At 43.3% G+C, this 27,912-nt stretch overlaps 1 long non-coding RNA gene across 1 annotated transcript in view; it reads right to left on the reverse strand.

The window, feature by feature from the left end:
• LOC138855491 (uncharacterized) overlaps nt 1-27,912 on the reverse strand; it is a 239,203-nt gene that overhangs the window by 108,142 nt on the left and 103,149 nt on the right. Inside the window, exon 2 of the long non-coding RNA XR_011394739.1 lies at nt 5,129-5,233. This is a non-coding gene — a long non-coding RNA (uncharacterized lncRNA). The remainder of the gene's footprint in view (nt 1-5,128; nt 5,234-27,912) is intronic.

Here is a 27,912-nt window from a genome sequence, read left to right on the forward strand (position 1 = left end):
CGGTCAAGAGAAGTGTTGGCCGCCTGGAAAATGATCCCTGGGATACGCAACACGAGATCTTCCGTCCTGGGAACTCGGTCAAGAGAAGTGTTGGCTGCCTGGAAAACGATCCCTGGAATACGCAACACGAGATCTTCCGTCCTGGGAACTCGGTCAAGAGAAGTATTGGCCGCCTGGAAAATGATCCCTGGGATACGCAACACTGGAGATCTTCCGTCCAGGGAACTCGGTCAAGAGAAGTGTTGACCGCCTGGAAAACGATCCCTGGAATACGCAACATTGAAGATCTTCCGTCCAGGGAACTCGGTCAAGAGAAGTGTTAGCCGCCTGGAAAACGATCCATGGAACACGCAACACTGGAGATCTTCCGTCCAGGTGCATATTGAAATCTCCCTCTGCCAGATTTAAGAATTTTTTTTTTTCAATATTCATGTGATGGTATTTCACTAATATTCTGTGACAGACATTCTGGTGTTGGGATTTTCCCTCAAATATTTGTCTTGACTGAGAATACATTTTGTCAGTTTAGTGTAGGAAAAGCAGAGCATCACTACAGCTACTTTCTTCTTTCTTATTCCTTTCTTCTCTCATTCTTAATTCTTTTTTCCTTCATTCTTTCATAGTCACTGGTAGACAGGATTCCCCAATGGAAGCAGATCAAAAGAACATAAGAAAGGAGGAACACTGCAGCAGGCCTGTTGGCCCATACTAGGCAGGTCCTTTACAATTCATCCCACTAACAAACATTTGACCAACCCAATTTTCAGTGCCATCCTAGAAACAAGCTCCGATGTGCAAGTTCCACTCAAATCCAACCCCTCCCACTCATGTACTTATCCAACCTAAATTTGAAACTACCCAAAGTCCTAGCCTCAATAACCCAACTAGGTAGACTGTTCCACTCATCAACTACCCTATTTCCAAACCAATACTTTCCTATGTCCTTTCTAAATCTAAACTTATCTAATTTAAATCCATTACTGCGGGTTCTCTATTGAAGAGAGATCATCAAGACCTTGTTAATATCCCCTTTATTAATACCTATCTTCCACTTATACACTTCGATCAGGTCTCCCCTCATTCTTCGTCTAACAAGTGAATGTAACTTAAGAGTCTTCAATCTTTCGTTACATTCACTTGTTAGGCGAAGAATAAGGGAAGACCTGATCGAAGTGTATAAGTGGAAGATAGGTATAATAAAGGGGATATTAACAAGGTCTTGAGGATATCTCCAAGAGAGAACCCGCAGGGGTTAGTTGTAGTAATAGTTGTAGTAGCCGTGAAGGTCACGTAGATGCCCTTTGAATCAAGATTCCATGATGTTGTATACAGTTCTGTCTTCAAATTATGTCCTGGAATTTGTATTGATAAAGCCACTGGATGGCGAAACGTCTACAATAAAGATACCCAGATGTTGTGTGTCCCAGTTTTCACCCTTGAAGACGTAGTTTTGAGGTAGTCAGTCCCTCATACATATATAGAAATACGTTGTCTGTTAACGTATACTGATACTGGGGGATACAGGTCGATCCATCATTTATGTATCCTACCAAATAATCGTTAGTTTGTAAGTATATTTTTGTTCAGTGGGTTTGGGTTTGAGAAGAACCTGGCTAGTATGGGCCAGTAGGCCTGCTGCAGTGCTCCTTTCTTATACAAGAACAGTAAGTCTGGGTGAAGTAGCAAGCCTTAGTGAATCAGTTTTTATGGATTCTTCAATGAGTGCATCTGCTGAGAGTAACTTCTCTGCTTCCAAGCTAATTTAAATTCAGCTCCCAGACGGAGTGACCATCATCCCGATTCTAATGTAATTTCTGTTTGTGCTGCGGTGGTTGTGTGATTCCACCCGGTGAAGAATGGATCTTAGGACAGTTCTGGTGACACTCCGATGTGACATCGGGAGGACACCTCGCAATGCCTCTGACGAAGTATTGTTGGGGGTTGACTGGGATTCCAGGAGAAGAAACAGAAGGTATGAGAGTCCAGGCGGGGGGTTGACTGGGATTCCAGGAGAAGAAACAGAAGGTATGAGAGTCCAGGCGGGGGGTTGACTGGGATTCCAGGAGAAGAAACAGAAGGTATGAGAGTCCAGGCGGGGGGTTGACTGGGATTCCAGGAGAAGAAACAGAAGGTATGAGAGTCCAGGCGGGGGGTTGACTGGGATTCCAGGAGAAGAAACAGAAGGTATGAGAGTCCAGGCGGGGGGTTGACTGGGATTCCAGGAGAAGAAACAGAAGGTATGAGAGTCCAGGCGGGGGGTTGACTGGGATTCCAGGAGAAGAAACAGAAGGTATGAGAGTCCAGGCGGGGGGTTGACTGGGATTCCAGGAGAAGAAACAGAAGGTATGAGAGTCCAGGCGTTATCTCTGATTAGCCTGTTGTAATTAGTTACAAGACTAAGATTGCACAGTGTTCAAGCCTAACCAGGTGATTTTAGGAGCCATCTTGGTGTTATGCACACAGGAAAGGGTAAAGAGGTGGTACCTAGGGAACAGTGGAGGTGAACATAGGTCAGGGTAGGTCCATAGTTTCTATGTACTACACCAGCATTGTGTTCAACATCCTGACACTAGCGTAGCCTGGTGAACACAGTGAAGGGAACACCAGACACACCAGCACTGTGTTGAACACAATGATGGGAACACCAGATACACCAACACTGTGTTGAACACAGTGAAGGGAACACCAGATACACAAACACTGTGTTGAACACAATGATGGGAACACCAGATACACCAACACTGTGTTGAACACGGTGAAGGGAACACCAGACACCAGCACTGTGTTGAACACAGTGAAGGGAACACCAGATACACCAACACTGTGTTGAACACAGTGAAGGGAACACCAGATACACCAACACTGTGTTGAACACAATGATGGGAACACCAGATACACCAACACTGTGTTGAACACGGTGAAGGGAACACCAGACACACCAGCACTGTGTTGAACACAATGATGGGAACACCAGATACACCAACACTGTGTTGAACACAATGATGGGAACACCAGATACACCAACACTGTGTTGAACACAATGATGGGAACACCAGATACACCAACACTGTGTCGAACACAATGATGGGAACACCAGATACACCAACACTGTGTTGAACACAATGATGGGAACACCAGATACACCAACACTGTGTTGAACACAATGATGGGAACACCATATACACCAACACTGTGTTGAACACAGTGATGGGAACACCAGATACACCAACACTGTGTTGAACACAATGATGGGAACACCAGATACACCAGCACTGTGTTGAACACAATGTTGGGAACACCAGATACACCAGCACTGTGTTGAACACAATGTTGGGAACACCAGATACACCAACACTGTGTTGGACACAATGATGGGAACACCAGATAACACCAACACTGAATATCACAACACTAGCGTAGCCTGGTAAACAATCCTTATCTTCACCCTGTCATTGTTCCAACGTTTTTAAGTTAAATTTACAAAGGTCTTCCAAAAATGCAAATACCAAGTCCCACATATTCCCCACTACAAAAGCTGTATTTTTTATTAATAAAAGCTGTGAATACAGCTGTATTAAAAATTCTTTTCAACAGTATAACGGAGGGTTTTGTTTCTTTGTGATTTGAATATAGACAAAAGCTAGAAAAGAGCTGGTAGTCAATTCTCTTTTCATGGTGCCATGTAAGAGATAATTTCCAGTTGTGCTGATGTTAATTTGATCCTATTGTTTGAATTTATCACTGGTTGTATTCATGTTGTTGATGTATAGACAGTCACTGCAGCAGTGTTGGAGTTAAGCCTGCCATTATAATTCTTGTCATGAAAGCAATCCTAGATAGTTACACAAACAGATTTAATTTTTGTCAAGGAGACAGTCACTGATTACATTCTAGTCAAGGAAACTGTCACTGATTACATTCTAGTCAAGGAGACAGTCACTGATTATATTCTAGTCAAGGAGACAATCACTGATTACATTCTAGTCAAGGAGACAGTCACTAATTATATTCTAGTCATGGAGACTGTTACTAATTACATTCCAGTCAAGGAGACAGTCACTAGTTGCATTCTAGTCAAGGAGACAGTCACTAATTACATTATAGTCAAGAAGACAGTCACTAATTACATTCCAGTCAAGGAGACAGTCACTAATTACATTCCAGTCAAGGAGACAGTCACTGATTACATTCTAGCCAAGGAAACTGTCACTGATTACATTCTAGTCAAGGAGACAGTCACTGATTACATTCTAGTCAAGGAGACTGTCACTAATTACATTCTAGTCAAGGAGACAGTCACTAATTATATTCTAGTCATGGAGACTGTCACTAATTACATTCCAGGCAAGGAGACAGTCACTAATTATATTCTAGTCATGGAGACTGTCACTAATTACATTCCAGTCAAGGAGACAGTCACTAGTTGCATTCTAGTCAAGGAGACAGTCACTAATTACATTCTAGTCAAGGAGACGGTCACTTATTACATTCCAGTCAAGGAGACAGTCACTTATTACATTCCAGTCAAGGAGACAGTCACTAATTACATTCTAGTCAAGGAGACAGTCACTAATTATATTCCAGTCAAGGAGACAGTCACTAATTACATTCTAGTGAAGGAGATAGCCAGTAATTACATTAAGGAAGTCGTGATATTCACGTTGATAACTGCATTATGGGCATAGTGGGAGCCGTAACACCTCACTTAACACCTTCATCTGTGTTAGACAGTCATCTGTGTAATCAGTCCCTCAGCATGGAGAGCTCTGTTCCATAGCCTGAAACAGAACTCTACTCCTTGTTGAGGGACTGACAACCTCAAATCAAGGGTCATGGACTGATTATATCTTCACAGACAAATCTTGACACTTACCTTTAGTGTTTCTCAGCCTTTAATAACAGCCTTGATGCCATCATATGCATGCTGCTCCTTGTATTAAGTGAAAGGTCACAAGTGCAACTGTGACATTTTATTGTAGGAACGTTTCGCTCTCCAGGAGCTTTGTCAAGCTGGTTGATAAGGCTCCTGGAGAGCGAAACGTTGCAACAATAAAATGTCATATTAGTTGCATTTGTGACCTTTTACTTAACAGGTAATTTACCAGTATTAATACATGCTACTCCTTACCTCGGTCAGTGTTGAACAAGTACCCGGGCACAACGCGACAGTACCCGGGCATACGACGACAGTACCTGTGGGTGGAGACAGTACCCGGGCACAACACGACAGTACCTGTGGGTGGAGAGAAAACAGATGTGGAAAAAGGGCACTTTTTCGTGATTAATCACATTGTCAATATGAGTAGTCACGAAAGCGCTTCGAATTTCACTACTCTTTCACAGTGGTTTTTTTGCATATTTTAAAATCACCTGTTTACTGTGATCTTTTTGCATATATATAAACACTGATCTCTGGCTGAAGGAGACTCGAACCTACGTACCTTGTTCCAAAGTTCGTAGGTTCGAGTCTCCTTCAGCCAGAGATCAGTGTTTGTGTATATTTCGCCTGCTCTTGCGAAGAGGTGAAGCAATCAGTCCGACAGCCTTAAAAATGGAATTCGTTCTCTTAGTCTTGATTAATCTGAGGCCCATAAGGGGAGATAAGCATTTTATCCTGAATTCTAATTCTATAGCTGTGGAAATTATGTCCGTACCAACATTTCACAGTATTGGTGTGTCAGACAGGCATCATTCCATTAATGGTGTAAATACCGACAAGTTGGTGAATTAGACAGTGACTGGCATTCCATTAATGGTATAAATACCGACAAGTTGGTGAATTAGATAGTGACTGGGATTACATTAATGGTATAAATACCGACAAGTTGGTGAATTAGACAGTGACTGGCATTCCATTAATGGTATAAATACCGACAAGTTGGTGAATTAGATAGTGACTGGGATTACATTAATGGTATAAATACCGACAAGTTGGTGAATTAGATAGTGACTGGGATTACATTAATGGTATAAATACCGACAAGTTGGTGAATTAGACAGTGACTGGGATTACATTAATGGTATAAATACCGACAAGTTGGTGAATTAGATAGTGATTGGGATTACATTAATGGTATAAATACCGACAAGTTGGTGAATTAGATAGTGACTGGGATTACATTAATGGTATAAATACCGACAAGTTGGTGAATTAGATAGTGACTGGGATTACATTAATGGTATAAATACCGACAAGTTGGTGAATTAGACAGTGACTGGGATTACATTAATGGTATAAATACCGACAAGTTGGTGAATTAGATAGTGACTGGGATTACATTAATGGTATAAATACCGACAAGTTGGTGAATTAGATAGTGACTGGGATTACATTAATGGTATAAATACCGACAAGTTGGTGAATTAGACACTGACTGGCATTACATTAATGGTATAAATACCGACAAGTTGGTGAATTAGATAGTAACTGGGATTACATTAATGGTATAAATACCGACAAGTTGGTGAATTAGATAGTAACTGGGATTACATTAATGGTATAAATACCGACAAGTTGGTGAATTAGATAGTAACTGGGATTACATTAATGGTATAAATACCGACAAGTTGGTGAATTAGACAGTGACTCACACGAAGATGCACTAAGAAAGTAATCCTGTAGTGATTGACATTACGTCAAGGATAGAGAGGAAGGAGTTGCCAGTGACTGGTTGTTCAGGGGACTGGTGTTAAATATTTTATGGCCACACTAGGAACATTTCGGTACTGTTCATTAACAATTGGGAACACTTTTACAGCAGAGATGACATGTTTGCGAGAGAATGAACACATTTTCTGAACAATTAGACACGTATTCCACATCTGGGTATACTTATTTGCAGACGTTTCGCCATCCAGCGGCTTTATCAATACAGTAGGAGGATGTAATGTGAAAACTGTAGACTTGTATACGGAAGAAGAGGTAATTAGTCCCTTAATCTTGGAGTTAGAGAAGAACACCTACAAACCTCTTTTCTGCTTAAGCAAGTTGCTTAGTACTGATTACTTAAATAGTCGGTTTTAAATAGTGTTGAGATAAGTAGCATGGGCGGGGACGTAGATGTTTACATAACTTAAGTGATTTACTTATAAGAGTCGGGACGTGTCTGATGAGTTATACCAATAAGAGTTTGTGTTCTGCCTTCAAGAGCTTGTGTTCTACCTTCAAGAGCTTGTGTTCTACCTTCAAGAGCTTGTGTTCTACCTTCAAGAGCTTGTGTTCTACCTTCTGTTCTACCTTCAAGAGCTTGTGTTCTACCTTCAAGAGCTTGTGTTCTACCTTCAAGAATTTGTGTTCTACCTTCAAGAATTTGTGTTCTACCTTCAAGAGTTTGTGTTCTACCTTCAAGAGCTTGTGTTCTACCTTCAAGAGCTTGTGTTCTACCTTCTGTTCTACCTTCAAGAGTTTGTGTTCTACCTTCAAGAGTTTGTGTTCTACCTTCAAGAGTTTGTGTTCTACCTTCAAGAGCTTGTGTTCTACCTTCAAGAGCTTGTGTTCTACCTTCAAGAGTTTGTGTTCTACCTTCAAGAGCTTGTGTTCTACCTTCTGTTCTACCTCCAAGAGCTTGTGTTCTACCTTCAAGAGCTTGTGTTCGACCTTCTGTTCTACCTTCAAGAGTTTGTGTTCTACCTTCTGTTCTACCTTCAAGAGCTTGTGTTCTACCTTCAAGAGCTTGTGTTCTACCTTCTGTTCTACCTTCAAGAGCTTGTGTTCTACCTTCAAGAGCTTGTGTTCGACCTTCTGTTCTACCTTCAAGAGTTTGTGTTCTACCTTCTGTTCTACCTTCAAGAGCTTGTGTTCTACCTTCAAGAGCTTGTGTTCTACCTTCAAGAGCTTGTGTTCTACCTTCAAGAGTTTGTGTTCTACCTTCAAGAGCTTGTGTTCTACCTTCTGTTCTACCTTCAAGAGCTTGTGTTCTACCTTCAAGAGCTTGTGTTCGACCTTCTGTTCTACCTTCAAGAGTTTGTGTTCTACCTTCTGTTCTACCTTCAAGAGCTTGTGTTCTACCTTCAAGAGCTTGTGTTCTACATTCAAGAGCTTGTGTTCTACCTTCAAGAGCTTGTGTTCTACCTTCAAGAGCTTGTGTTCTACCTTCAAGAGTTTGTGTTCTACCTTCAAGAGCTTGTGTTCTACCTTCTGTTCTACCTTCAAGAGCTTGTGTTCTACCTTCAAGAGCTTGTGTTCGACCTTCTGTTCTACCTTCAAGAGTTTGTGTTCTACCTTCTGTTCTACCTTCAAGAGCTTGTCTTCTACCTTCAAGAGTTTGTCTTCTACCTTCAAGAGTTTGTGTTCTGCCTTCAAGAGTTTGTCTTCTACCTTCAAGAGTTTGTCTTCTACCTTCAAGAGTTTGTCTTCTACCTTCAAGAGTTTGTCTTCTACCTTCAAGAGTTTGTCTTCTACCATCAAGAGCTTGTCTTCTACCTTCAAGAGTTTGTCTTCTACCTTCAAGAGCTTGTCTTCTACCTTCAAGAGCTTGTCTTCTACCTTCAAGAGTTTGTCTTCTACCTTCAAGAGTTTGTGTTCTACCATCAAGACCTTGTCTTCTACCATCAAGAGCTTGTCTTCTACCTTCAAGAGTTTGTCTTCTACCTTCAAGAGCTTGTCTTCTACCTTCAAGAGTGTGTTCTACCTTCAAGAGTTTGTGTTCTACCTTCAAGAGTTTGTCTTCTACCATCAAGACCTTGTCTTCTACCATCAAGAGTTTGTCTTCTACCTTCAAGAGTTTGTGTTCTACCTTCAAGAGTTTGTGTTCTACCTTCAAGAGTTTGTGTTCTACCTTCAAGAGTTTGTCTTCTACCATCTAGACCTTGTCTTCTACCATCAAGAGCTTGTCTTCTACCTTCAAGAGTTTGTGTTCTACCTTCAAGAGTTTGTGTTCTACCTTCAAGAGTTTGTGTTCTGCCTTCAAGAGTTTGTGTTCTACCTTCAAGAGTTTGTGTTCTGCCTTCAAGAGTTTGTGTTCTACCTTCAAGAGTTTGTGTTCTACCTTCAAGAGTTTGTGTTCTACCTTCAAGAGCTTGTGTTCTACCTTCAAGAGTTTGTCTTCTACCTTCAAGAGCTTGTCTTCTACCTTCAAGAGTTTGTGTTCTACCTTCAAGAGCTTGTCTTCTACCTTCAAGAGCTTGTCTTCTACCTTCAAGAGCTTGTCTTCTACCTTCAAGGATATGTACCAATGAGACAGAAGGGCAGACAGGGACTCGAACAGCGGTTAGTGTATTCAGAAGGCAATAATTAATACCCTCTGGTGTCGGGTACGCGGTTATTTTACCTAAAAGAACAATAGTGTCATTTGACTCACGAAATCGTAATGACACGATTGCAAACAAACCATACCACGGCCGGGATTGAACCCGCGGTCATAGTCTCAAAACTCCAGACCGTCGCGACGGGCTGGAGTTTTGAGACTATGACCGCGGGTTCAATCCCGGCCGGGGTATGGTTTAATAGTGTCATTTACTGGAGTCTGTCAGTGTTTTATGTAATTCTCACTGCCATCAAATACACTGCGTCTAATGTTCACTTTATTTTCACTTGTTTCGGACTTAAGTGTATTACAGGCTATCCAGGTGTTTAACTTCCCGTGGCTCTGGTGGCCTGGTGGTTAACGCTCTCGCTTCACACGGTGAGGGCCTGGGTTCGATTCCCAGCCAGAGTAGAAACATTGGACGTGTTTCCTTCCACCTGTTGTCTATGTTCCCCATCAGTAAAATGGGTACCTGGGTGTTAGTCGACTGGTGTGGGTCGCATCCTGGGACACTGACCTAAGGAGGCCTGGTCACAGACCGGGCCGCGGGGGCGTTGACCCCCGGAACTCTCTCCAGATAAACTCCAGATCCCATCGTTCTTCACGTACAGCCTCAGCTGTCTGGTGTGTTTGGTAAACACAATGTTAATTTGCTGGGCTCCTGAGCACGTCGATGTTGTGGGTATTGAACAAGCAGGTTCAACAACTTGCTCAGTTATTTGTGATATTCCAAATGTTACAGAGGTATCCCTTTTTCTGACTTTTTAAGTGATCCCTCAATTCTACAACTGCTGGAAGTAACGCTGATCCCAGTTGGATTGTAAATCTTCTATCAGACCACGTCTGAAGAAAGAGGGCTTGTCTTGTTTGAGAAGAAAAAGGGCTTGTCTTGTTTGATAAGAAAGAGGGCTTGTCTTGTTTGATAAGAAAGAGGGCTTGTCTTGTTTAATAAGAAAGAGGGCTTGTCTTATTTGATAAGAAAGAGGGCTTGTCTTATTTGATAAGAAAGAGGGCTTGTCTTGTTTGATAAGAAAGAGGGCTTGTCTTCTTTGAGAAGAATGAGGGCTTGTCTTGTTTGAGAAGAAAGTGGGCTTGTCTTGTTTGATAAGAAAGAGGGCTTGTCTTCTTTGATAAGAGGGCTTGTCTTGTTTGATAAGAAAGAGGGCTTGTCTTGTTTGATAAGAAAGAGGGCTTGTCTTGTTTGAGAAGAAAGAGGGCTTGTCTTGTTTGATAAGAAAGAGGGCTTATCTTGTTTGATAAGAGGGCTTGTCTTGTTTGATAAAAAAGAGGGCTTGTCTTGTTTGATAAGAAAGAGGGCTTGTCTTGTTTGATAAGAAAGAGGGCTTGTCTTGTTTGATAAGAAAGAGGGCTTGTCTTGTTTGATAAGAAAGAGGGCTTGTCTTGTTTTATGCTATAGCTTTTTCTCGCCTCCTATTTCAAGAAAGACTCCAACACCTTTCTCCAGATTTTTTCGAGGCGTCGGTCCACTGTAGTACCCACTTCTACAATCACCGGTGTGTCGTCCCTGATAGAGTTCCTGCCTCTGACCTTCCTACCTCACCGTGTTCTTTTGTGTTTTTGTCGTAGTCTTCTCACCTAAGTGTTTCTCCATCTATCCAACCTATTCTGGCTAAACCTTCGTCTCATTATCTCCGAAATCCAAAACATCTCTGAAGTTCAACAGTCTTCAGGCACTCAACCTCCCTACCTACATATTATCCCCCAATCTCTTCACTTTTCCTTCCTCTGACTCTAGCCCCTTATTTCCAGTTGCTTCAGTAACGGACGTGGAAGTTCATTTGCCTCCAAGTACTGCATTCCCTCTCTTGTCCCCGCTCGCGTTTCTTCCAAGCTGGACCGAAACGTCGTCGTAAGCTCCTGTTTTCTATGTGCGGATTATTTGTGTATATTCCTCTCAGGATACATCTAAACTCTCATCATCTACTCTGGGGATGGTATAGACGAGTACAAACAGGAAGCGTGTGTCTGAACCTCAACAGACTGAGGATCAAGCATCCACGGCGTCTTGCTCTGAATGACCTATATGGGTTTAGCGTTGAACATGAATTAATATGTTGTAATAATGTTGGTAGAATTACCGACAATATGTAAGCAGTGCACCACACAAACTAGCCAGGGTTCTTGCCAAACATCTTTCCTGCCTTCTGGGGACCATCAGCCCCGCTCATCTTAAGCATTCAGGCGACCTTCTCAACCGCATCCGAAACCTCTCCTTCCATAACAAGAAACTAAGCAGTTTGGACGTGACTTCCCTCTTCACTAAAGTACCTACCACAAAAGCCATCGAGATTCTACGACGTAAAGTCAATCAGGACCTTAATCTTCCTCTACCTCCCGAAGATTTTGACTTGACTGAATTCTGTGTTAATTCCTATACCGTAGGTTTGGGACCCCATTCCCAAACCTACAGTATGGGAATGGGGTCCCCCATCAGTGCCGTCTTATCCAACTTGTAAATGGAATACCTAGAGTCCGAACACTTCGCCAACATCATCCCTTCAAGCGTCACTTGGTTACGATACGTGGACGACGTCCTTGTAATAACTCCCAAACGGGAGATTCCGAGTACGGAATCTTCAGGCAAGGCTCAACGCAGTTGAACCGGCGATCCAGTTTACCCTAGAAGAGTCCATTGATAAGCTACCTTTCCTCGACGTCCTCATTCACAAAATAAACAACAACCTAAGATTTCAAGTTTATCGGAAACCTACCAATAAAAACGATCTCACACACAAGATCAATGCAGTTGAACCATCAATAAAGTTTACACTTGAACTCAAAACGATGGCAAACTTCCTTTCCTCGACGTTCTACTGTGCAGATCTCCCGACAGTGACAAACTTCTCTTCAAAGTGTATAGAAAACCTACCAACAAGAACGATCTTTTACACTTTTATTCACACCAAGACACCCGCACTAAGAGAGGAGTCCTCATTGGCTTCTTCTTGAGAGCTCTTCGCATCTCCAGCCCTTGTTTTCTAGAAGAAGAATGCACTTACATAACACAAGCCTTTACACGTCTTCAGTACCCATCTTTCTTCATCCGAGATTGCAGACTCAAGGCACAAGCTATCCTCAACAAACCGCCCATGGAACAGCCCTCTAAGCAGTTCATAGTACTCCCATGTGGTGATGTTGCCACGAATACTCGCCGCACACTTGCTATGAGTAACATCAACGTTTCCACCATAAACACATCATCTATCAAAGACCTTACTACGAAACGCAGCCCCACACCACTAACTTCTACACTATCCCCTGTGGGTTCTGTCCCAAGAAATATGTAGGCGAGACAGGCAGAGATCTTGCAGTCCGCCTGAATGAGCATCGAAATGCCTCTAACAGAGACAATGTAAGGTACGCCTGTGTCCTCCACAGAGACTCCACGGGGCATTTGATGAACTGGAATGAGGCACAACTCGTTCTCACCGAACCAGACCTCAGACGCCGACGGTGCCTAGAAGCCTCACTAATCGCCGTCACCGACACTATAGAACGCAACACTGGAAACTACAAAATTTCAAAAACATTGGCATACATGATACTTAAGCACCACCAACCCAGCAACACAGGAGTCACATGATTTCATCGTCTACCCGTCCTCATCACAACATGACATTCTTCAGGTCACGTGCGTCACTCACATCTCACTCTCCGCCTATATAGTATATAATGTCTTCCTACCTCTGTATGTTAGAAGTGATCAAGGTCCCAGGACCGAAACGTTTTCTAATAAATATGTCATAGTGTTTGCTTACGTGTCTTTCTAAACCAACTTGTCGGTATTTATTACCAAGGTTTATACCACGCAAGTAATAGCTTTTATATCCTTTACTCGTGTGCGAGTTAATTGTATTACTACTACAACTTATGTCACTACTACTACTACTATTACTACTACTACCACTAGTGTGTGATGAATGGTTTGAAAAACCGACAAGTTGAAGATTGAGACACTTATGCAGCATATGGGAATCTTTATTCCGGAAACGTTTCGCCACACAGTGGCTTCATCAGTCCAATACAAAGAGGAAGGCGTAAGGAGAGGAGGAGAATGAGGTAATCAGTCCCTCAGCCTGGAGTCGATGTGTTCAGTCCATCAATCTTGTAGAATGTACAGCATAGGGCCGTAGACGTGGCTTATATACTGTAGTGAGGTGAGGTGAAGCAGGCGGAGGCGGGGTCATAGTGGTACCATCCACTAGTCTTCAACACTTGTTCAACCTTTGGACGAAGACCTACTTCGACTAGTGGATGGTACCACTATGACCCCGCCTCCGCCTGCTTCACCTCACCTCACTACAGTATATAAGCCACGTCTACGGCCCTATGCTGTACATTCTACAAGATTGATGGACTGAACACATCGACTCCAGGTTGAGGGACTGATTACCTCATTCTCCTCCTCTCCTTACGCCTTCCTCTTTGTATTGGACTGATGAAGCCACTGTGTGGCGAAAAGTTTCCTGAATAAAGATTCCCATATGCTGCATAAGTGTCTCAATCCACTACTACCACTAGTATTGCACCTCACTCTGAGTCTATATATACCCTCTGTGTCCATGTACTGTTTGTAACGACTTGACAAAGCTCCTGGAGAGCGAAACGTTGCCACAATAAAATGTCACATTAGTTGCACTTGTGTCCTTTTACTTTATATGACTTAACATGTTACATGTTCTCTGGTAAGTACCAATATCTCTTCACTATCTACTCAACCTGCATATTCCAACTTTACCACCAAGCTTCCTTGTCGGCAGCAGCTATTGAAGCCGTTTCTGGGAAACGAAACGGGAGACGAAACAGGTGATGGACAACGACTCTCCTTCCCAAACCTTGCAATTCTCACCTACACTTGCTCCTACACACTTTCTTCTCAGGGTTTCTGAGCTCGCTTCTACCTAATATACCGCTGCCTTCACACACTGATGTTATGGACCTTCCCAGCTCGTAGACACCACCTATGTTACTGTTGTGTGTCTGCTTGCAGTCACTGGCGTTATTGCAGTGGAATATATAAGGATTCCAGGGTAATCCAGGAGATCTTCAAGTGTTTCTCCCTGTTTTCCTCCGCGTCTGTTTACAAGACCCAAAATTGCGCTCCATTGATGGCCTCGGTGTCTCTGGCAATGTTTACTCCAGTCACTGGAATCTTTTCCTGATGAGATTTAACGAAAGTGCACTTCTTGTGTGAGTAAGTATACAGCATTCTCAACTTCTTGCTTGTATTGTGCTACGTTATACTGCGGCCCTTGTCTACTTGGACGAGTGGTATACAGTCTGCTCATTGTATCTTTCTCCTTCATGCCCGGTATCTATTTCTGATGTAGATTTTCTGGTTTCCATTTTCCCTCCACCACTCTATTGATTAGGTGGTTTTTAATGCTCATCATTCCCTCTGGGGAAGGTCTTACTGTGACTGTCGTAGCGACCAGTTGGAAACTCCTCACTTCTCTTCCCCTCCGTATTTTAAATACCATCACACTTATTCGTTTCAACCCTTCACTCTTCTTTCTTCTATAGATCGTTCTATTTGTTGTTCTGGTCTGTGGTGCCATATCTACACTTCAGTGATTATTTCTGTTCTTCTCATTTATATGTCCACGGTACACCTGGCCATGTGGCTAAAGCTCTCGCTTCACACAGTGAGGGTCTGGGTTTGATTCCCAGCGAAGGTAGAAACATTGAGCGTGTTTCTTTACACCTGTTGTCTATGTTCACCCATCAGTAAAATGGGTACCTGGGTGTTAGTGGACTGGTGTGGGTGGCATCCTGGGTGTTAGTGGACTGGTGTGGGTGGCATCCTGGGTGTTAGTGGACTGGTGTGGGTGGCATCCTGGGACAAAACTGACCTAATTTGCGGGAAATGCTCAGCATAACAAGCAACTTTCTATATAGTAGTATGTCACTGATGTCAGCTATGGTCTGTATACCTTGTACATGTACTTGTATACCTTGTACATGTACTTGTATACCTTGTACATGTACTGGTATACCTTGTACATGTACTGGTATACCTTGTACATGTACTGGTATACCTTGTACATGTACTTGTATACTTTGTACATGTACTGGTATACCTTGTACATGTACTTGTACACCTTGTACATGTACTGGTATACCTTGCACATGTACTTGTATACCTTGTACATGTACTTGTATACCTTGCACATGTACTTGTATACCTTGCACATGTACTTGTATACCTTGCACATGTACTGGTATACCTTGCACATGTACTTGTATACCTTGTACATGTACACCTTGTACATGTACTTGTATACCTTGCACATGTACTTGTATACCTTGTACATGTACTTGTATACCTTGCACATGTACTTGTATACCTTGCACATGTACTTGTATACCTTGTACATGTACTGGTATACCTTGCACATGTACTTGTATACCTTGTACATGTACACCTTGTACATGTACTGGTATACCTTGTACATGTACTTGTACACCTTGTACATGTACTTGTATACCTTGCACATGTACTGGTATACCTTGTACATGTACTTGTATACCTTGTACATGTACTTGTATACCTTGTACATGTACTTGTATACCTTGCACATGTACTTGTATACCTTGTACATGTACTGGTATACCTTGCACATGTACTTGTATACCTTGTACATGTACTGGTATACCTTGCACATGTACTTGTATACCTTGTACATGTACACCTTGTACATGTACTTGTATACCTTGTACATGTACTTTTAGTAAATATAGATATTATTATTGTTCACTATAATCTCACCATATCTGTTCTTAAAGATTCTCGTCCTTCATCCTCCTCAGACGAGTTGTTACGATTTTATACATCCATTGTTATAGCGACTCTGGCACTAGCGTAGGATTATACACAATATCATGCGGAGGATGTGAGAAAATATATGTGGGAGGAAACAGCGACATCTCTGGACATAATCAGGGAGCACAACGCCTGCAACCTTGATGACCGTAAAAACGTGTGTCCAACACAGAGACCAGATTAGTCGTTAAGGAAGAAGATTTACGACGGCAAAAGTGTATAGAGGCTGCCCGGATTACCGTCAGTAACACTATCCACTAAAAATCCGGAAGTTACACAATATCCAGATTGCTGATCAACAGGATATTGCCCATTCTGGAGACCAGTATAATACGTTGTTCTTTTTGGATTATCATTATTATTACCACCCTTTTGCAACTTACCACCTGACTCCTGCCACTATTTATACTCGTTTCTTGTTATTCCTGTCGAGACACACACACTGTCATCATCAGACGTGCGAGTCACGAGACAGGCACACGGATGCACTTTACTTCTTCCGAAAGTTAGAGGACACGATGTCCCAAGGACGAATCCGACGACTCGGATTTGTAAATGTAGGGCGGTATGGATGAAGAGATGCCCATCACTACCACAGAAATACCGTAGGTCGAAGTTTGGCAGGAAGTACGATCTGCAAAGTCTCAGGGCAAGCACAATATTTCCTTGTAGATCAGTCAAGCTAAGACATCCATAGGGAACAAATTCACTTATCAATAAGGACACCACTACACCTCGTATGCTGCTATAATTTACCTGGAGAGAAAATACGGCCAGAATATACGAGTTTAGTATTACTCCCCTAAATATAGTCCTGCGAGTTACTGCTGAAAGTTAACGTTTTAACAGAACTAAAATCCATGACAAAAGACGTATTAATCCGCTATCCACTAGGCTAGACAAGCCTCTCGATGCAGTCCACCGTAACAAAACCATCCTGAAAGCTGAGCGGCTCCGAGCCAAGAAGAATGACAACATACCTACGATGCAGGTCTTGATCCATTGAAACCTCAATTGGGCCTCGGTTGCTGGGGAAAATACCAAGTTAGGACTTAGAACCCACACCCTTTGAGGTGCTTCAAGTACCAGAAATACAACCACCTCAGCGCCCGATGTCAATTTAAAGAAGTATGCGACATCTGAAGCGGGTCTCCCCCAACCAAGGACTTCCTTGGTAAACTAAAATGAGAGGCTATGGAGCCTCGGTGTCCGAACTGCGGCAAGGAGCATCACGCCTGGAACCTGCACTGCTCGGAGAGGCTCCGCCAGGTCAGAATAACATGGAAAATCCCAGTTGTCTAGCCTCCAACATCAAGTAGAGCCCTCACCACTGAGTGGAAGCCTCGTCCAGAGGAGGCTACACTAACACTAAATCCAGTACCACTTCCCTGACCAGTGACAAGAGGAAACATCATCAACGAAGTCGAGCCCATACTCCGCCAGCCTTCGATTCTCTTGCTCAAACTCCCACCGACAACGGCAGCCAACGGACCCATACTTCAGGAACACACTACAACAGCCAACGCATCAACCCTAACACCACAACAATTACCAGTAGTCACTGTAGCCCAAGAAAGCATAGCAGAACATCCCACATTACCCCTGAGCGATCAGACGATGTCGACTAGCACCTGCTTCACCTATACCATATTCGACCTGATAGACTTGGAAGAAAACACACAAAACTATTGTGAACAACCTCGTTGGACACAACAGAGTCCATGTGTTTATTTGCAAATTTATCTGACCACCCAACACAAGACCCAGAAGCAATGATGGGGGACTGATGACCTTAGCAAACTATTGTATATAAAATATTTGTCCGTGGAGTGCATAGTGACTACAGCAAGACCCTGATTGTCGCCACAGAACAGATGAATTATATCGACATCTACGAGATCCTCAAACAGGTCATCTTGGGATTAAGACCCGTGTCAGGACGGAGTTTCTGACGAATCAACCAGTCAGTTACCTCTGCATTAGGACTGAAGAAGCCACTCGTGTCGAAACGTGCCGTCTAATAAATGCTGGGTTACCAAATGGACAAGACCCGGGCCGGGACAGGACCGGCGAACCTCATCCAATCCAACCTATTAAATGCTCTGAACTGTTCATGCGTCTTTTTCCACGTCAAGCTCATTCTCAAGCTTCAAGCTCGCTCACTCTTAACCACTTATAATCATGGTACTGAAATTCTTCACTGATGGTTCTAATTCTTCTGAAAGCATCGAATTCGCAGCAGTTTTCTTGGACTGAGCAATACGAGGTCGTTTATTAGACTCCGCTAATATCTTCACAATAGAGTTCTATGTAGTTCTCATGGCCGTCATTAGTATCCATGACTGTCTACCTCAACATTAGTAGCAGTTTCAGACTTCTAGTGCATTACAGACTATCCAGAAATTTGGTTCTCCTCATCCCACTGCTCTTCGTATACAAATTAGGTTAACCCTTATATCTAGTAAACACAGCGGGTCACTGGACACGATGTTTAGGGCAACGAGAAGGCAGATTCAGTTGCTCAGTCTTGTCCACCACATTATATACAAGGGCAGGTTTTTTTCAGCCTGCGGCCCGCGGGCCGCATGTGGCCCTTCTAGGCAATGGATGCATCCCTTACATGAAATTATGAATTCACTCTTACGTAGGTTCCACACTGCACAGTAGGTACGTAGTAGATTCGCCGGTATAAAGACCCAGTCCGAGCCTTTTCCAAGAGGTGGGCCGGCCTTGGCTCCCTGTCGCGGGGATGTCTCAGACCAATGTCCGCCATGGAAGGAGGTAAACACTGGACAGTGTCAACACAACCGTGCGGCCTTCATCACACATTTGACCATCAAATGTGGCCTACTTGTGTAGGAAGGCTGAGGACCACTGTACAAATCCACTCTCAAACTTTCGGTAATCTCTTGACAATTTGGCAACCGTTAGTAACACAGGTAGGCTCAGTTGGTCCACAAATTATAGCCCGTCAAACTAACTTAGGGTTTCTGGTCTTATCGCTATCTTTAGGCATAGTTCTTTCTGACGCGTGTCTTAGTCATACGAAGACCCACAGTTAGAGGTTTTGGTCATCTGACCGAGGCATTCCACTGGCTTACCACTCTACTTTAAAAATTATGGTTTTAAATATAACTATTAATGTCGTGTTTAGAAGACAACAGTCTCTGGCCCACGTATGACACGGCTCTCATGAGCATCTCAGGGAGAAAGCCTCGCTGTCGTAACTGGCGTAGCTTCCGGAGCAGGCGGGCGTAGCTTCCGGAGCAAGCGGGCATAGCTTCCGGAGCAAGCGGGCGTAGCGTCCCCTGCAAGTGGCGTAGCATCAGAGAAGTGTATGAATCAATAACAACGTTTAGTAACAGATTATTGTGATCCTGTAAAAGAATCCAACAAAATCCACAGGAAATAAATCGGGAAATGCTAAATCGGAAATAAAGTTAGATACAATGAACACGTTATCAAGGATCATCAGTGTGACAAATCCACTGGAAAATTTCCTGTGCACGTTGTACAAACACACCACTGATAATGGCTCAGTATAAACACGAGATACCTCGCATGAGCCAATAGCCCATCAATTTGCTTTATTCGTTTATGAAATCTGCTTGTGACAATAGTGGCATTAACAACAGTAATACAATAACAGTAGTGGCATTGTGTTATTAAAAACAAAAGCAGTAGTCAAATAATAGTTGAATTATTATCGTAGGAAGTACCGACTGACATGTTAATGGTAATGGTATTACCTGGAGTTTACCTGGAGAGAGTTCCGGGGGTCAACGCCCCCGCGGCCCGGTCTGTGACCAGGCCTCCTATAGGGAGATAAATGGTACAAAATACCGACACGATGGAACAATGGACAAAATTGTAGTATAAAGCGATTATTTATTGACAACGTTTCGCCCACACAGTGGACTAAAGTCACAAACAGATCTACCTGGGTGGAGAGTACGTAACATACTCGTGCGTCCCGTCCACCACCGTCTCAACTTCAACTTCAACATTCTCCACCTGACTCTCCAACCTCCACAACATTCTCCACCTGACTCTCCAACCTCCACAACATTCTCCACCTGACTCTCCAACCTCCACAACATTCTCCACCTGACTCTCCAACCTCCACAACATTCTCCACCTGACTCTCCAACCTCCACAACATTCTCCACCTGACTCTCCAACCTCCACAACATTCTCCACCTGACTCTCCAACCTCCACAACATTCTCCACCTGACTCTCCAACCTCCACAACATTCTCCACCTGACTCTCCAACCTCCACAACATTCTCCACCTGACTCTCCAACCTCCACAACATTCTCCACCTGACTCTCCAACCTCCACAACATTCTCCACCTGACTCTCCAACCTCCACAACATTCTCCACCTGACTCTCCAACCTCCACAACATTCTCCACCTGACTCTCCAACCTCCACAACATTCTCCACCTGACTCTCCAACCTCCACAACATTCTCCACCTGACTCTCCAACCTCCACAACATTCTCCACCTGACTCTCCAACCTCCACAACATTCTCCACCTGACTCTCCAACCTCCACAACATTCTCCACCTGACTCTCCAACCTCCACAACATTCTCCACCTGACTCTCCAACCTCCACAACATTCTCCACCTGACTCTCCAACCTCCACAACATTCTCCACCTGACTCTCCAACCTCCACAACATTCTCCACCTGACTCTCCAACCTCCACAACATTCTCCACCTGACTCTCCAACCTCCACAACATTCTCCACCTGACTCTCCAACCTCCACAACATTCTCCACCTGACTCTCCAACCTCCACAACATTCTCCACCTGACTCTCCAACCTCCACAACATTCTCCACCTGACTCTCCAACCTCCACAACATTCTCCACCTGACTCTCCAACCTCCACAACATTCTCCACCTGACTCTCCAACCTCCACAACATTCTCCACCTGACTCTCCAACCTCCACAACATTCTCCACCTGACTCTCCAACCTCCACAACATTCTCCACCTGACTCTCCAACCTCCACAACATTCTCCACCTGACTCTCCACACTATACTCATGTACTCTTTTCCCAGGTAGATGTGTTGGTGGCCTGATACGGCCCACTATATGGGCGAAATGTTGTCAATAATGGTTAGTATTGTAGATGGTAGTCACAAAATGTAGTTAAAGACCGTGAGTAGGTATATATGTCTGTGTACATACACCGTGAGTAGGTATATATGTTTGTGAACATACACCGTGAGTAGGTATATATGTCTGTGTACATACACCGTGAGTAGGTATATATGTTTGTGAACATACACCGTGAGTAGGTATATATGTCTGTGTACATACACCGTGAGTAGGTATATATGTTTGTGAACATACACCGTGAGTAGGTATATATGTTTGTGTACATACACCGTGAGTAGGTATATATGTTTGTGTACATACACCGTGAGTAGGTATATATGTTTGTGAACATACACCGTGAGTAGGTATATATGTTTGTGTACATACACCGTGAGTAGGTATATATGTTTGTGAACATACACCGTGAGTAGGTATATAGATAAATGGTTCAGAGAACCGACAAGTATATAAATTAGACACATGTAGACATGTGTCACCAACCAGACTGATGGACTGGTCACATCTACTCCAGGCTGAGGGACTGACTGCTTCAAATTCCTTCCGATCTTTCACCATTCTCTGTATTTGACTGACGAAGCCACTGGTTAGAGATAAGCTTCCACAAGAAATATACCCAAGTGTTGCCTTCTCTTATACCGAGATGAAGGGATAACTGGTATATATATACACAACAGTTATACTGTTAAGCCTGTATACCTTCCTACCCCCCCCATCCACAGGCGCTGTATAATCCTACGGGCTTAGCGCTTCCCCATGATTATAACCATATGCAGAAAGGAACTTTTTCTTTCCGTTTGAGCCAAGAGGAGAGTATCTTGTATACACTGACAGGGGTGAATGTCTTATGAGATATGATTAAGGATTCTCTGAAGGCTATGTATGACTCGTGTGGGTTTAGAGCTTAGTTTTGGCGATATGTTGTCTTATTACCAGTTATCAACTACAATATCGAAGTATGTTACAGTATGTATGTCATCTACAGTATGTATGACAGACGATTATTGGATGGAGGATCGAGCCTTCAGTCCTTACAACGAATGGCCCAGATGGATTCAAAATTTTACTCTAATATATTAAGTCTCGTATTAGACGCATCAAAACAGAAGCGGTATACGTGTAACACTAGGACTACGGAGTGTATATACCTTACAAGGTATATACACTCAGTGGTCACTTCATTAGTTATACCTGCAGATATTTAATCAGCCAATCACATGGCAGCACCTCAGTGCCTGAAAGTATACATAGTTAAGACGTTCAGTTGTTCAGATTGAACATCAGAATGGGGAAGAAATATGACCAAAGTGACTTTAACCTGGAATGATTGTTGGTGTCAGATGGGATTTTTACTCACAACAGTCTCTAGAGTTGATAAATTAGACACATGTGCAACTCTTAGGTATCTTTATTGAGGTTTCGCCACACAGTGGCTTCATCAGTCCATACAAAGGAGAATCTTGAAGAACAGGAGGAGAATGAGGTAATCAGTCCCTCAACCTTGAGTCGATGTGGTCAGTCCATCAATCTTGAATAGAATACGGCATAAGTGCGGAGAAGGAGCTTATAAACCGTAGGTAGGAGAGGGGCAGCAGTCATAGGTGGTGTCACATTTGTTCAATGTGGAAGTAGGTCGTGCCCAAGGGTTAGGCAAGCGCAGAATTCCCAAGTATTAAGATCCCAAGAAGTTGCAGTGTCTGACAGGATTGTATGGACTGATGAAGCCACTGTGTGGCGAAACGTTTCCTCAATAAAGATACCCAAGAGTTGCACATGTGTCTAATTTATCAACGTGTCGGTTCCCTGAACCATTCATCTACAGTCTCTAGAGTTGACAAAGAATGGTGTGAAAACACAAACACAAACACACACACACACACACACACACACACACACACACACACACACACACACACACACACATTCCTGCAGGAGGTTCACTGGGACAGAGAACTGGTAGGAAAGTCGGTAAACGATATGATGGACTACATAACAAAATGCAAGGAGGCAGAGGAGAGGTTTGTTCCCAAGGGCAACAGAAATAATGGGAAGACCTGAAGGAGCCTTTGGTTTACCCAAAGGTGTAGGGAGGCAAAAACAATGTGCCAGAGAATGGAAAAAGTACAGAAGACAAAGGACCCAGGAAAATAGAGAGATTAGTAGAAGAGCCAGAAACGAGTATGCACAGATAAGGAGGGAGGCCCAACGACAGTACGAAAACGACATAGCATTGAAAGTCAAGTTTGACCCAAAACTGCTGTATAGCCACATTAGGAGGAAGACAAGAGTCAAAGACCAGGTGATAAGGCTGAGGAAAGAAGGTGGGGAACTCACAACAAACGATCAAGAAGTATGCGAGGATCTCAATACGAGATTTAAGGAAGTATTTACAGTAGAGACAGGGAGAACTTTGGAAAGACAGAACAGAGGGGGACACCAAAAAGGGTTATACCAACAAGTATTGGATGACATACACTCAACTGAGGTGATACCTTGATACCTTGATACCTCAAAAGCATGGGACCGGACATCTCTCCTTGTGTCCTTAGAGAGGGAGCAGAGAGGCTGCGTGTGCCACTAACCACAATTTTCAACACATGCCCTGGAACTGGGCAACTACCTGAGGTATGGAAAACGGCAAATGTAGTAACAATTTTTAAGGAGACAGAAACGAAGCACTGAACTACAGACCAGTGTCACCGACGGGTAGAGCATGCAAAGTCATGGAGAAGATTATCAGGAGGAGAGTGGTGGAGCACCTGGAACGGAACAAGATTATAAACGACAACCAGCCCGGATTCATGGAAGGCAAATCATGTGTCACAAACCTTCTGGAGTTCTATGACAACGTAACAGAAGTAAGACACGAGAGAGAGGGGTGGGTTGAGTGCATTTTCTTGGACTGCAAGAAGGCCTTAGACACAGTTCCTCAAGAGATTAGTGCAGAAACTAGAGCATCAGGCGCATATAACAAGAAGGGCACTGCAATGGATCAGAGAATACCTGACAGGGAGGCAACAACGAGTCATGGTACGTGATGAGGTATCACAGTGGGCGCCTGTGAAGAGCAACTGGCTCCTCATGAAGATTGGGGAAGGGCAAAGAAGACCGCAGATGGAGCATAGGCTAGATGACAAAAGACTGCAAGCCTCGCTCAAGGAGAAAGATCTTGGGGTGAGTATAACACCGAGCATGTCTCCGGAAGCACACATCAATCAGATAACTGCTGCAGCATATGGGCGCCTGGCAAACCTGAGAATAGCGTTCCGATACCTTAGTAAGGAATCATTCAAGACACTGTACACCGTGTACGTCAGGCCCATACTGGAGTATGCAGCACCAGTTTGGAGCCCGCAGGTGGTCAAGCACGTCAATAAATTAGAGAAAGTGTAAAAGTTTGCAACAAGACTAGTTCCAGAGCTACGAGGAATGTCCTACGAAGAAAGGTTAAGGGAAATCGGCCTGACGACACTGGAGGACAGGAGGGTTAGGGAAGACATGATAACGACATACAAAATACTTCGTGGAATAGACAAGGTGGACAGAGACAGGATGTTCCAGAGATGGGACACAGAAACAAGGGGTCACAATTGGAAGTTGAAGACTCAGATGAGTCAAAGGGATGTTAGGAAGCATTTCTTCAGTCACAGAGTTGTCAGGAAGTGGAATAGTCTAACAAGTGATGTAGTGGAGGCAGGCACCGTACATAGCTTTAAGACGAGGTATGATAAAGCTCATGGAGCAGGGAGAGGACCTAGCAGCGATCAGTGAAGAGGCGGGGCCAGGAGCTGACTCTCGACCCTTGCAACTACAATTAGGTGAGTACGTACACACACACACAACCAGGAGCTGTGACTCGACCCTTGCAACTACAATTAGGTGAGTACGTACACACACACACACAACCAGGAGCTGTGACTCGACCCCTGCAACCACAATTAGGTGATAACACACACACAGGTGTGATAGAACTCAAGGAGCAGGGAGAGAGTGATCTAGTAGCGACCAGTGAAGAGGCGGAGCAGGGAGCTATGAATCGACCCCTGCAACCACAATTAGGTGATAACACACACACAGGTGTGATAGAACTCAAGGAGCAGGGAGAGAGTGATCTAGTAGCGACCAGTGAAGAGGCGGAGCAGGGAGCTATGAATCGACCCCTGCAACCACAATTAGGTGATAACACACACACAGGTGTGATAGAACTTAAGGAGCAGGGAGAGAGTGATCTAGTAGCGACCAGTGAAGAGGCGGAGCAGGGAGCTATGAATCGACCCCTGCAACCACAATTAGGCGAGTACAGAACCACTATGCATCTTTACCGGAAGGTGTCTGTGTATATACCCTGTAGAGGGAATCTAACAGTGTAAATACATTATGGAGAGAGATAACATCTATATTCGTATGCACTAACTAATATTAACATAAAAATTACTTAGTCAGGTTAGGTTAGGTAAGGTTTTAAGTAAACACGACAAGGGGTCGGCAAAGAGAAATGAAGCTTTCGAACCCTAACGCTGGTGGGGTTAGAACCCGCGATCAGAGAGTCATAAAACTCCAGACCGACGCCTTAGCCACTGGGCCAGCTGACTACAATAAGATTCATCCAACTAGGTATACTATTTATACACCATAGGAAGGTTAGCAGAGGCCACCACTGTGACCAAAAATGCAAGTTTTTACAGACAAATCTCCCGCTAGCATGGCCGTGACGAACTCTAGCTCAAGTCCCCTCAAAGCCGTCAACATGACATGTTAACACCGAGTGCAGTATAATCAGTGTTCACAAATACTGAAACTGGTTTGTGTACACTTCCCCCTTTTTTGAACAAACGCCAATTGCACCCAATATCCTCACCTGCTTTTAACAGTTCTCTTTTGATGCCATCAATCGCAGGTGCTTTACTCCCTTTCATGTCACCTACAGCCTGACGCACCAACACACTCACTTCTGGCTCCTCCTGGCTGGTCACTCCATGAAATTACCGTTTACGTATCTTTATTAATGTTTGAAGTCTCAAAACATTTCCTCTATCTTACCAGTACGTGCCCAATAATACCAATACGTCCCCAATAATACCAATACGTGCCCAATAATACCAGTACGTGCCCAATAATACCAGTACGTACCCAATAATACCAGTACGTGCCCAATAATACCAGTACGTGCCCAATAATACCAGTACGTGCCCAATAATACCAGTACGTGCCCAATAATACCAGTGCGTGCCCAATAATACCAATACGTCCCCAATAATACCAATACGTCCCCAATAATACCAATACGCCCCCAATAATACCAATACGTCCCCAATAATACCAATACGTCCCCAATAATACCAATACGTCCCCAATAATACCAATACGTCCCCAATAATACCAATACGTCCCCAATAATACCAATACGTCCCCAATCTAATAACTCGCATCTTCTGTGTTTAATTTACGTCTATCCGTTCTCTAGGCTCTCTCAACTCAACAGTGTCACTCAAACTTTATTCTCAGTAATATTTACTGACAATCTAACCACTTTCTCATCTGAGTCGTTGAAGAGGTAAGTTAACTGCCTATATTCTTTAAGGTAGAAGTTTAAAGGGTTATCTGAACTGTGATATAAACACATTTCTGGAGAAATAACGATTGAACGAATGACGGTGAATATGTTACCTCGTTTTGTGGGTCACCATACCTAAGTGGTAAGTGGCTTGTATTGGTTGTAAAATTACTCCAAGTGGCAGGCTGGAGGCAGTGGAGATGTCATGTATGAGGCAGTAAGTTTATTCAGGTATACACAAATACAGTTACATAGATTATCATACATAACAGGATATGTGTAGAGATAACTTGGAAAAGTCGGACAAGGTGAGTTATTAGGCAGAATTTTCAGAGCTTGGAGGGGTTGTTGAGGTGGTTCGGTCATTTAGAAAGATTGGAGCAGGTTAGGAAGATTAGGGAGGTGTATAAATACGAGTTGTGTAGAAAGAATAGATAGATATCCTCCCAGGAAAGATTGGAGGGAGAGGGTAAAGAGGTTTTGCGTGCTTGGAGCTTGGACATCCAGCAGACTTCAAGTTGAGTGAACATAAAAGATGAGTGGAGACTTGTGGGTTTTATGACGACGTGCTTTTGGAGCATGTCAAGGATGACGTGCTTTTGGAGCATGTCAAGGATGACGTGCTTTTGGAGCATGTCAAGGATGACGTGCTTTTGGAGCATGTCAAGGATGACGTGCTTTTGGAGCATGTCAAGGTAACATTTTTGTTGAGATTTAATGAAACCGTAAATCAGACATGATTTATACAGGTGGGAATTACAGTGACTACAATCTGATGCATATGATACAGTTCCGAGGACCATTATTCGGATTATCCTACACCAGAGATAGACGTCATGCATATATGTGTGTGTGTGTGTGTGTGTGTGTGTGTGTGTGTGTGTCGTGCCGAATATGTAAAACTGGTCAATTAGCAAGAACTCATTTAAAATTAAGTTCTTTCTAAAATTTTCTCTTATACGTTTAAAGATATATTTTTTCATTAATGTTAATGTAAAAATTTTTAATTTTGCACCAAAAGAATCTTAGAAAACTTACCTGACCTTATTATAACAAGAACAATTTATTTTAGCCTAACCCAACTAAATATATTTTAGATTTGTTTACAGTAATTTAGTACTAAACAAACACAGTGG

The sequence above is a fragment of the Cherax quadricarinatus genome, chromosome 96, assembly GCF_038502225.1.
Source record: "Cherax quadricarinatus isolate ZL_2023a chromosome 96, ASM3850222v1, whole genome shotgun sequence".
NCBI lineage: Eukaryota > Metazoa > Arthropoda > Malacostraca > Decapoda > Parastacidae > Cherax > Cherax quadricarinatus.